At 40.0% G+C, this 12,558-nt stretch overlaps 1 protein-coding gene across 1 annotated transcript in view; it reads left to right on the top strand.

Moving 5' to 3' along the window:
• Positions 1-216: 216 nt before the first annotated feature.
• Positions 217-12,558, top strand: part of LOC136883235 (uncharacterized) — a 52,608-nt gene continuing 40,266 nt past the window's right edge. Inside the window, exon 1 of the mRNA XM_067155438.2 lies at positions 217-453. The gene's annotated coding sequence lies outside the window, so the exon portion shown is untranslated. The remainder of the gene's footprint in view (positions 454-12,558) is intronic.

Raw genomic sequence — 12,558 nt, forward strand, 5'->3', positions numbered from 1 at the left:
CGGAAGAACTACCAGGAAAAGAGGAGGAGGAAGAACAACTCGAGGGAAAATTATGAGCAATAAATCGTTTAAGTATGCATATCTATGTTTCACCGAACACATTCCTTTCCTCCCGTGGCCTCTCGCCAATACAGTACGTCAGTTCACACATGTGAATGATGCGGCTGATAGCATAGAGAGTGCGTGACGTCCAAACACTCGTTCGTCTTGAAGGAAAAACATAAGAAGAAACTGAAACTGGTTGGAGAGTGTTATAAAGTGGTTGGACCATGACGTCATGGGAACGTCACGCTGTGCTTGCTGCTTGAAGCTGCGCGCCACAGTTCTCAGCCTACTCCACGCGCCGCGCGCGTGTGTTGTTTCCCTGAGCGCTAGAGTCTCTGCACAACGAAGCGACTCTCACTACGGCAAACAAGACTACATCTGCTAACGTGTGTGCTTGTCTCTCTTACGGTAAGTCACATTTCATTAACTAAATCTTAATTTTAAACCAACCAGGCGTGAAATAATATATAGAACAAGAGGTTTAAACAAAATGTTTAGTTGGTAAGGTTAACTTACTATGTTTGATCTCATTGTTGACATCGCAGAATCCCGGAAATAAGTACAAAACGGAAACTACCCGTCTGCCGCGGTATTTTCGAGTTATTTACGATGTCAAACCGCTCTATTTCCATAAAACTAGATAAGAATATGTAATCATGCGTAGATTAAGTTTTTTAAACAATGAAAGGACACAAACTTGTAAATGAGAAAATCTGTTTATAATTGATTACGATCCAACTTAGATCGACTCATGTTTAGACGAAATTCTCTTATTCCAAGTATCAGATTGTATTAATATTTCCTTGGTGACAATAATGAATGGACTAGATCACCTAACTGTGTATTGTGACACGAACAACCGTTCCACGTGTGGACCTGTTTTATAGTCAGATCCCCTTCGAGACCTCAACCCTGAGTACAGCGATGTGTTACTGGTTTCTCTGCTATTCAGTAGCAGGGGTGTATTGTGCGTATGAAGGAGGAGGATTATGTGAAAAGCTACAAATACGTTGTCAGAAAAGTTAACCGAGGTGCGATTAAAATTTCGACCCGACCAGGAATCGAACCCGGGACCTTCAGACCTGGGCGTTGATAATTTAAATCACCGAGCGGGATATAAAACAAGCATTACCAAAAGAATAAAAATCTTTGTGCAAAGTAAATTGCGTTAAAATGCGAAATTTCTTAGTCAACATTTAAAGATAATTTATTCCTAATCGGAGCACTATAGTTATTAAGAAAGACATTTTAATGGGGTACTAGAAGACTACAATAATTGTTTGTACGTCGTATGAAGAGTGAAAAACAACCCTTTTCTCTGATGTCATTTATAAGGTAAACAATAAAAACTGAGGCATTGTGTAATATTAGTTAGCTCAGCAGGTACAGAAGTAGATGCTGATTCTTCAAACCTTCAGGAAACAAAGTCAATAAGGCTTCGTAGCTATTTAACTTATTTTATTCTTGTTCTTATAATTACTTGAGGTCGGTCCTAAATCCAGTTTTACTGTCGGATGCCCTTCCTGCCACCAACCCTATGTGGAGGTATTGTACCGTATAAACTGCTGCGTGATGTTTCTGTTGTAGTTGGTCTATACCTGTTTGTCTTAAAGCACACCCCCATGTACAAACACCCAGCGATCTCTTCAGACGCGGCTAAAATTCTGTCCCGGCCGGGAATCGAACTCCTGGTTCTCTGAACAGAAGGCCTCCATGTCGACTATTCAAGCAAAGTGCAGGACTAGTTCTTACTACTTTACGCCTTATAAAATGAACTGTGTCTAGCACTCAAGGCTGTCGAGGTAATAATCAAAACAAACAAAATATATGTTTGTTTCCGAGAAATAAGGAGAACAAAGTTAAGTACAGTTTAGATCACGGACTTGAACAATTCTATCACCCTCTACTTCTGTACCTGCTGAGGTAACTTGAATATTAAACAATACTAGTTTTTTTTATCGTTTACCTCGTAAAACACATCTTAGAATTAATTGTACCGTTAGACAAGGAAATTAACATGCGATATTCCAATTTTTATTGTTCAGGTGTCTATATTTTGTTGTACCGTTAGACTGTGGGTGGAGTTGCTGTAATAATCTACATTTTCGGTTGCGCAGCTGCAATATCCGGAAGCTCGGAAGACCTTATCCTTCCCCTCCACGGAGGTCATACTGAGTTTCCCCACGGTTCATTCCACGTCACTTGCGACAGCTGCATATTTTACCTTACTTGTAATTTAGGGGGGAAATTTCCCTACCTTAACTTCGAAATAAGTATAAAAATAAAATAACATAATTCAAACCAAAATCCATTAAGAATTCCGCGTAAGCTTTCTGATATAATGTGTTTTTCGTGTACAATAGAAAGGCTGTCATATACTTATAAATTAGACTGTTGACATTAAAGTTTAACTGTTGGGGCCGTACTTCTGCCGGGATCAGAATTACGAACAGTAGGTCATGAGTGGTGTTGAAATACCGTAAAAAATGACCTTGTCGTTTTATATGACAGAAGTCAAGGACTCGAGACCCACGACTCTAATGGCACCTGAGTATGAAATGAAGTGAGATTAATATTGGGAGCGGTTTACTGTAACTTGGAATAAAATGTTATCCCACAACTCGATGGGCTTGATAAACTCAATTCGGACCAACCTCTGTAGGCCTACGCCCAGTAAGCGAGTCACCACAAACACGGTCAAGGTCACAGGTCATTCTACCGCGGGCGAAGCAGTGGAAGAATTCGAGATATCTTATACGTAATAATATTGAAGAATAAAGTAAGAATTTCAGCTCACTAACTAAAATTATATATTTATTCTTCTAATAAAATGAGATCGCGTATCATCCCGTGTTTTTTCTTCAATATGCTTGAAGTCACACCGACACCGATAGGTGTTATGGCGACGATGGGATAGGAAAGGGCTAGGAGTGGGAAGGAAGCGACCGTCGCCTTAAATAAGGTACGGACTAGGTGTAAAAATGGAAAAACATGGAGAACCATCTTCCGGGCTGCGGTCAGTGGATTTGGAACTCACTATCTTCCGAATGCAAGTTAACAGCTACGTGTTCCTAACCTGTAATATCCCAAATAATAATATATAAGCATACTGAGAGAAATTTCAAAGTATTCATGAATATGACAAACAGATTCGAGCAGGGTGACATGGAGCGCTACATCAAAGCAGTTTATGGACTGGTGATTAGGACCCGATTGTTTAGGCAGTAATATGTTAGAATGCAAACTAATTTTGTTATTAGAAATGTCGTGTAGCTCTTTTTTCAGTTATGTTGCAGGAGTAACAAATTCTAGGGCTTCTGGTGGCCTTACCCCTTATGTTTATGAAAGTCCCATAGCATAACTGTTGTGTAGGGTAGACTATACTTGTTACCCGCTTTAATAAATTTGCATTTTCACCTACTGGATTACTGCCTAAAAATTCGGACCCTACCGATGACCCAAGCAACAAATCTTTACCTACGACGGATTTTAACTTTACCCTTATAATACTCAACAGTTAGAGGAACATACATGTTTTCAAGAAGTATCCTCGGGTTAGTAATGACCCTCGGAGCACGACTAACGCGTCGATGTTATTAAGGATATTACTCCCTGCCGTAATAACACTTTCTGGCCCGGTGAGAAAATCAATGACAAACTACCTCGCTCCTCATCTTGTCTAGTGTGTCTCATTTTGGAGCCGCCACTGGAGTTTTGGAGCGGTATTTCTTTAATCACATAACCACCGGTGGTGCTATTTGAAGATACAACCAACCTTCGGGCTGATGACCTGAAGAGTATAAACAGAACACTAAACCTTAGAATGCTTACATTTTCCACATTGTAGGTACAATTAAAAACAACAGGTTCGTTCACAATAAAATAGATTTCACAAAATGAGATTACGGAGCATATGTGATAATTAACATCCTTCTCGCATAAATACATCCTAAATAATTATGAATGCGTATAAATAACAGATAATTTTCACACTATTCTGGAAAGGGAGGTTGGGAAAGGGGATAACTTGTGTTTTCTAGCCTCGTCTTTTAGATCGTTACGATGGGAAACACATGAAGTACACTGTGAATCCTCTAAAGGATCTTTTAGACGAGTTAATATTGTCGCAGTAAACCAGCTGTGGTATTAGATCCAACAATTAGTTTTGAAAGGGATCAACTCAGGCATCTGAAGTCAACCAGTAGAAGAGGTTCATCTACGAACCCCCTCTACTGTACCTCTCGGATCACTATCATGTTCCACTGAAAAAATACTATTATACATGGGCGCCCGCAGGAACATTAACGATTTTCTTGAATATAAAAACCAATATAACGTCAACAACATTAAACATTAAATTGTTTACAGAAATTTCCGGTTATAACAGATGCTAGATGACTGTCAGTACGTTCAGTTTATGAAATAGTCTGGTAGGATATTAAACAATTGAACCTTTTTAGAATTCCAGGGGGGCAAGCGCCCCCTTCCCCCCACCCCCCGCTTGATGTTATAAGACTACTGTTCTGCAGTAGGGGTGCTGTGCCACTGTTGACCTGGAAACATACGAAATCCTTGAATTTTCTTTAACGTGTGCAAATGACATCGCCTTAAACATGATTAAGGTTTCACTTAAAATTCTCCATCACCATTTGTATTTCACGTGATAGGGAGTCAATCCTACTACTGTGGTGATTTCTCTCTAAAGAATAAAACAAGAAAAGATTTGACAATTTGTTGTATACCTCTTATTACAAAATGACAGTAATACTAAATAAATATCCTTCCGTAGTCGCAAATAAACAATATTTTACATTTTTAGTCACTTCATAGAAAACGCAGGTGAATATACACTAATGAATAGTCCTTGAAAAATAAAAAAATAAATAGAAACACGTAAGTAACTTTTCTCTTGTCTGTACCGCGCGAGTTTACTACTATAAATTGTTTGGAGTCCACAATTTTTTGAATACTTAGTTTTATATTCAAGGAAATACAAATTCTTCGATTACTCCTTTATTTGTTGTCAGTGAGGTTTCTTCGGTAACGATTCTTTAGCCTCTTCATAAGAGTGAAGCTCTGTTCACTGTGTTGCGCGGATTGCCCATCAAACTAGCCACGGCTGTGGCAAATTAGAGTGTACCATGACTGAATTAGAGACAGTGCATGTCTTGGATTCAAATCTGCGTGTGGCTGAATAAATGAATTAATGATAACAGCCTGGGCTTACTGCGACTGGAGCACAGACATCGTAGTGTTATGTGAGAGTTGATGTCTGTTCAGTGAATTGTTTTTGTGACTGAGATGTTAAAAGAAATAGATAATGTAATGGACTTATAACGACTGACTTTTTCCATGCCTTATCCCACTGAAATGGGGTCGGTTTTTCTGGTAAATCTCCTCCAATAACTTCGTCTCGTACTCTATTGGTACTGCGCTGAACGTGACTGAACTACCTCAGTCGATTTTCCCTTCAGTTTATCAAGGATTTTATTGTTGCTCCCAGATTGGCGAGTGGTGCCTAGTCTGGTTACTCCACGGACCCATCGGATCTCAGCCACATTAAGTTTTAACATAAATATGTCTTCCGAAAATTTATGTAACGTAACGCGACAAAATGTGTGACAGAAGTATAACTATAGCAACCGAGCAGGCAGTGATGTAAAGTATTGTTACCTAGCAACCGAACAGGCAGTGATGTAAAATAATGTTACCTAGCAACCGAGCAGGCAGTGATGTAAAGTAATGTTACCTAGCAACCGTGCAAGCTGTGATGTAAGGTATTGTTACTTAGCAACCTAACCCAGCACTCCGAACCATATAGAATGGCTGGACGGACTATCCTTTTGTAGATTTTGCTCTTCATGTGAAGAAGGGCCTTCCTGTCATATAGAACTCTGATAGGCGCCCGCCACTTCATCCAGCCACTATCGACTCGATCGGTAATATCTCTGTCGATGTCTGCATTATCCCGTATCACTGATCCAAGATATTTGAAAGTATTGATTTTTTGCTACCTCCTCATTCGGAAGTTTTAATCCAACCTGACCATCAAGATCACTCATGAAGAAACTGTAGTGGAGTCCGGTCTAGTCCTGCTTATCTTGGGCCCATTTATTTGTAACATATCGTGCCAAGAGTTCAGAATATGCTGTAGAGTCCCTGATTTTTCAACCATAAGCACTAAATCATATGCAAACGCATTTGTGAACAAAATAATTTAAACTTTATATTCTGTAAAGTTATTAGCTTTTCTTTTTTGCAAATATATATCTAACGGCGCCGAAGTTAGAGGAGATTGTCAAGAAAATTGATATAGCCTACAGTCTACGCAGGAAGGTTTACGAAATGAAATCAATTTCAGGAAATATAGACTAATATTTTAACCGACCCATGTCAAGAACTGAAAATGCCTTTGGTATGGCTATTCTTAAACATAGGAGAATATGGTATTCGCGCGAACTACAGGAGAGGGGGGGGGCGTAGATGGCATGTACCCACAAGGAAGTCGTCGCTATTTGTTTAGATGAATACTTGAAGCTATTCTGTGAGAAAAGAACGCATTATATCAAGTGATCACTTTATATTATACGTGACGTCTATATCGCTGAACATTCTTATGCTGATGAGGAATACCAAGGAAGGCATAGCGTTTAATAAAGCTGCAGAAGATCGATAATAATAATAATTAATAATGTTATTGGTTTTACGTCCCATTTCGGTTTTCGGAGATGCCGAGTCGCCAAAATTTTGTTCCGCAGGAGTTTATTTACGTGCATCTAGGGACAGGGGGTTGATATATCTGAGCACCTTCAAACATCACCGGGCTGAGCCAGGATCGAACTTGCCAAATTTGGCTCAGAATGCCGGCTCCTCAACCACCTGAGCCACTTAGGTGGCTGTAGAAGATCGTGACCGCTGTGGACAGTTCTTATGAAAATGGAATTCTTTTTTCCAAAATCCCAATAACAGCGCTATTATGAAACCTTGCTGTGAAATCAATAGATTTGCACAAAGTGCTTACTCAGGAGTGCTATGTCCACCTGTACATCAGAATTTCCCTTCTCTACTCCGCGCTGTTTAAAAACTTTCCTACAATCGGCTACGAGTTAAGATTCCGTAAGTGGTCCCAGGCATGTTTCGTGTTGACCGTGAGATAATGAATTCTACTAACGTTTAACAAACTGCTAATGAGTTCACTGACCGGAGATCGGTACTGCTGTATGTCGGAGGTAAACATCAACTTTACAGGCTAAAATGGAAAATTAAGGTAAGTTTACACGTGTGAAATACCATATCATAACTAGCTAAGGGTACCCAGTGTTGTACTTGGGCGGGTACGGACCGGCATAGATAAAATCTTGCGGTTAACATACAGGCAAACAATAAAATATATTATTCAAAATACTTCATTCATCTTTATTAAAAATGGATTTATTCCTCGATGTTTGGAATCGTTATAATTAGGCTAGAGTTGTTATGAGACGGCGGATTTTTAGGCTGTAATAGGTTACAATGCAAACTAATTCGGTATTTAGGAAGTGTCGGTTCTTCTGTTATATAACGAGGGGTTCTGACGGGCCGTACCCGTAAAATTTATGCAAAATTCGTAGCATAACCGTTGTCCAGGCAGTTCTGTATAGGCTTGCTTGTTACTCGTCTATCCTCTTACGGCCTAAAATTCGGACTCCATTAGGTTGATTTTTTAGTATTGGCAATTATTTATTTTCTAGATCCCCAGCGTACATTCAATTTCGTAGATATGACAAGCCACCAGCGTTGGGTTCAACCCGGAAGGCTTATGGATACCGTCAGCGCTGTCTTATTTCCGAATGATCGGAGAGAGCGACCGATTGCCTGCAGAACGTCCTGTTCGGAAGCGAATCCTACGCAGTGGATCCTTCAGCTAGGAACTGGGTCGATGTCGCAACGCCTCAAGAATTCCGCTGCTGTAATTCGCTTCTTTCAAAAATTGTCAAGGCGCCGGGCTGTCAGGTTGATACAGACGGAATGTATTCATTTAGATCGGCACGCGTACGCAGCTTACAAACTTCATCTCAAACCAGTATGAAAAACATCTACAAAACACGGTGTACATTCCGAAGACATACTGCATGTGTGCGAAGACTCATCGAATTAACAGATATCCATAAGCAGATACTCCAAGATTTAGGTTATACGCTACTACAACAGAATGGAGGAATACAGTAGAAAATTGTGAACGTATAGTACGAAGTGAGCTTCATTCAACTTTTCAACTGTTGCCAAAATAATATTTGGCCAAATCTGTCCATTCGAGAGAAGTAGTGTATTTAGCCGCACAGTATATACTGTATATTCAAACGTTCGTTTATCTCTTCAGGAAAGATATTTCGACATTGCTAATAATGGAATTCAGTCATTTTAAATTTAGCAGTGGCTATTTTATATATGAAACTGTTGGCTAGCAGAGATCAGATTCGAATCCAGCCCAAACCAACTACATGATGTCAACGAAGAAAAGAAGAAGAAACTCTACGAACCTACTGCCCCCCCCCCCACCTACTGCCAGAAGTATGGTTAAAGAAATATGGCATTGGGGTGATGATAGCAGCCAGGGAATGATACAGAAAAGCCGTGTCCCTTTCTCTCTGTGGCTGGAACGGATTTAATTATTTATAAAGAGTGCCTATAGTATGCTTTGCCGCTTTTAGCAGCCTCCTCGTGGTGGAATTGTTCCTTCACTTCTGAATAAATGTGTATATATATAAATAAGCGTAATAGATGTCACAAAAGAAGTATGGAGAGAGTCCATCTGGAGTCTCCTCCGACAGGATGCTAAGTGACTTTATAGTAACTACAGTATAACCCCTATTATTTTTCTACTCAGGCACTGAAGGTACCCACAGTATTTCAATACTATAAGTCCCATGTCTTAGAGTCATGATTTTTTTTCCGCATTAACGATAAGCGCGACAAGAAATATTTTGAACCGATTTTGAGATATATCAACGAATCACAGCATTCTGATTAAGAAATTAGTGATTTTGTTTTCGCGAATTAAAGCGGCAAGGCCAGTTTAAAACGAAATTCAATTTTGCGATAAGTGCGAAAATTCAGCTAAATTCATGGAAAATTAAATTTGTATTCCAATATGAAGGGAAACAGAGACAGAATAAGGATTCCTCATTTCGACAAAAGTATTTCTTCGTATTAATATTATATATCCCTTCAGTGGGAGCGAACCCGCGGAAGGGGCTTATGCCTGTTTCTTAATTCAGTAGCTGAAGAGTGATTTTACTTATTGATAAAGCTACAGCACACAACACACTATTATTTGTATTACAGAGGGTTATTCCAAACTTAGCCCGCCGTAGTGTTGAGCTTCATTCGTCACTATGAGTAGGGTAGTTATTTATGAAAGAATGTGGATTTCCCAACCTGTTTAAATAATAAACATCCCTTGCTGGCAACTCGCAACAATCAACAAGGCTTTTGAGGTAATTAGCTAGTTCTGAGAACCCAGCAGTCAGCGAAGATGCGATAACAAGGACATCCTCCTTGAAGTTTGGAGCCTGTTTATAACTCTCGGCAGTCAGTAGGCCCACGATGGACGGTTGAGTCGTAAATAGAGTAGTAGTAAATTATTTAGTCCCAGGAACGATATTATTTCTTAATATTGAGGTCAGCGTGTTTTGGTTACTAGAATTGGAATATGCATTCCGTATGTGTGTGTGTGTGTGTGTGTGTGTGTGTGTGTGAGTGAGAGAGAGAGAGAGAGAGAGATTATTATCGCCGTTGCTGGTCTTTGTATAACCTTTTGCTACGAAATAAACTTGTGACTTTCCTTATCAGGAAAGGAGGGGCCCAATTTTCAATTATTGCGGGGGGAGAGGGCCCCGTGCTTCTTAGCGCCGCTACTGAATCCCTTAATAGTATGGCCATGTAGGGTGAAGGAGTAATTTGTTATGTAATCTTGATTAAGGCTATATACTGTAGTTCTAATCAAGATTGCATAACGAATAGTGAATGGTTATCAATATTGTTTCTCTTTATCTTTCACATAAATAATTCACAAATCTCACAAATTGAGCCTTTTATGAATAATTTTAGGAAACGATTAATGCGAAATTAAAGCGACGCAGTCAGACCTCTATCGCGAAATAATGGGAAAAAATTATGCCCCTACTCATGTGCATTCAATATATTCAGTTATCTTGAGAACAGTTGTTCCAAGGGAATTTAGAAAACTCGGCACCTATGCAATGGGGGCGGGCCTCCTAAAGAACAGCCCCCCCCCCCGGCGGCATGCAATTATTCGAAGAAAGTTAAATAGACTCTGGCGTGTGATATCTGTTACGAGTATGACCTCGACAAGATTTCCTTCGTGGCCACTTAAGCGCTGTTGCGATTGGAATCTTTAAAGAGACACACATCATGAACAGACACACTTTGTTTTCATAAGAACGTAAATATCACAGAAAGCCTCAAGTTATATAAGTGAGGAGTATGATTCAGAGGGTACAACTAGATCTCTGGTTTCAGGAATGTATTGTGCAACAGACTCCGCAGTAATTCTTCTGCGAACGAAAACTGGATTGTTAATCGGACCACACCCAAATGTACTGCATGTCCTCCATTGGAGCAGACACTGATTACCTTTCACCAACAAGACTGGAGTTTGAATCTCGGCCATACACTTCCAGGACTGTACTCTAGAATTACACGTTCGACTGTCTTGCACTTTCCGTCCAATTAACTGGCCGTCGTCTTGGGAGAACAGAGCGTTAGGAAATTCAGTCAAGTATGTCACTGGGCTGGTCCAGCATTTAATTCGTTTTCCAGAGGGCTCCAAGACCAGGGGCCTTCATTACCGGAACTACACTGCCCCAGGGTTCACGCTAGAAAATAAGCAACTCGTAAAAATACAGAAATGAAAACTTACATTTGTAGGGATACAAAACTAAATAGTTGGAAACACTGTCATTTCCTTACGAAGAGAAATGTGGAGGTTTAGAAGTAACTAGAATCTCCCAGCCAAGAATATACCTCTATGGAATATTACCACGAGCTCTACGAATTACAAAAGTTCCTGACGTAATTTCAGTTAATTATGTCTTAATTGCCTCGTTGGAGGAGTTTCACCAACAACAAAGAAAAACGCCACATTCTTCATTTATGAGATGATATATCATAAACAACTTACATAAATAAATAAGTGTAGATGGCGAATGCTAGTGTTCATGAATGTGTGCTTCATCATGCAGACAGGTGCACTCATTCTTGCACTGTCAGATGATATAGCTGAACATGGCGCGATTCGAAAGCAGGATTATTACCTTTCATATATATTTTTTTCTTTTCTTTTTGCTAACCAGGGCAATAATTTCGTGTGGTTATTTCTAGCCGAATGCATCCCTTGTAAGGGAGATCCTCCGAGAAGGCTGGGCGGCATCTGCCATGTGTAGGTAACTGCGTGTTATTGTAGTAGAGGATAGTGTTAATGTATGGTGTGTGAGTTGCAGGGATGTTGGGGACAACACAAACACCCAGCCCCCGAACCATTACAATTAAGCAATGAAGGTTAAAATCTACGACCTGGCCGGGAATCAAACCCGGGACCCTCTGGACCAAAGGTCAGCACTCTAACCATGTAGCCACTGAGCCGCTAATCAGGGCTGAATGGCTCAGACGGTTGAGGCGCTTGCCTTCTGACCCCAACTTGGCAGGCGATCCTGGCTCAGTCCGGTGGTATTTGAAGGTGCTCAAATTCGTCAGCCTCGTGTCGGCAGATTTACTGGCACGTAAACTAACTCTCGCAGGACTAAATTCCGGCACCTTGGCGTCTCGAAAAGCCGTAAGAGTAGTCAATGCGACGTAAAAACAAAAAAAAGATTGTCTTCTTGTTTAACACATCGCAGCCTTTTGGGGTCGCAAGGATGGTAGCGGCCGTGGTCTTAATTACGGTACATCCTGGTGTGAAAATAGGAAACCACGGAACAATATTCAGGGTTGCCTACGTTGGGATTCGAACCCACCATATACGCAATGCAAGCTCTCAGCTATGCGACCTTAACTACAGCCAACTTGCTCCATCCTAGCGAATAATAATAATAATAATAATAATAATAATAATAATAATAATAATAATAATAATAATAATAATAATAATAATGCTACCGTGTGCTAGTATTTTGATTTGATATTATTTAACCTGCCTGCATGTCATTTTCTACATTCCGTTTTTACTCTACAAGATATCAGGGAAACGGATCTCTATTGGGCGATGTATAACCGAGTATCTTCAAGTAAACACGAAAATGTGTCACCAGAGATCTTTTACATTCAGACATGACATGGAGAGTCGAAAGGACTTTTTTAAACCCTTCAAAAATCAGACTACCTCTAGTGGGCTTCGAACATGCGTTCTTGGGATCCGAAGGTCCATTTCGCAATGCAGACAGAAGTTTAAAACACAAACAAAATCAATGATTATATGAATACTTCACGTTATTAACAATTTGTGAGATATTGACT

Source organism: Anabrus simplex, chromosome 11 (genome assembly GCF_040414725.1).
Source record: "Anabrus simplex isolate iqAnaSimp1 chromosome 11, ASM4041472v1, whole genome shotgun sequence".
Classification (NCBI taxonomy): Eukaryota; Metazoa; Arthropoda; class Insecta; order Orthoptera; family Tettigoniidae; genus Anabrus; species Anabrus simplex.